Source organism: Myotis davidii, unplaced genomic scaffold (genome assembly GCF_000327345.1).
Source record: "Myotis davidii unplaced genomic scaffold, ASM32734v1 scaffold1277, whole genome shotgun sequence".
In the NCBI taxonomy this organism is placed as follows: Eukaryota; Metazoa; Chordata; class Mammalia; order Chiroptera; family Vespertilionidae; genus Myotis; species Myotis davidii.
Window position 1 is genome coordinate 3032933 of NW_006290682.1, and position 541 is coordinate 3033473.

The window sequence follows — 541 nt, forward strand, 5'->3', positions numbered from 1 at the left end:
GTCAGGGCATGGTCCATTCTGGAGGGACTGACCTGCTCACGGGGAGGAGGGAGGCTAGTGGAGGAGGTGTTGCTTTCTGAGGGCAGAGGGCAGTGAGTGGAAATGTTCCCTGAGAGGGGCCAGAGCACGGACTTGGGAAGATCACTGCCAGGTCTCATACGGGCCCGACTTAGGTTAGTGTCAGTGACTATGACTCCATCCGGAGGCTAGTTTGCAATGCGAAGGCAGCGCAGCGGAGGGCTGGATTTTTCAGGGTGGGTTTAAGCACCCACATGGACAGAGTGAGTAGGGGACAAGGTAATACATACAGAGCAAAACGCAGCCTGTGTCCCCAGGACAGCTGCCTCCTTGTCCCAGGGGGGGGACATTCAGGAAGGAACGAAATGATGCCACACCCACTTGGGGTGGAAGTGGCCCTGGGACTTGCCATTCTGCAGATTCCTCTGAGTTCATGGCGGAACCGCGTTCCCAGCAAACCACCGGGGGACAGGAGGAGTCACCGACTTTGACTTTTCCAAACGGCCGGCCAGAAGTCACCCTA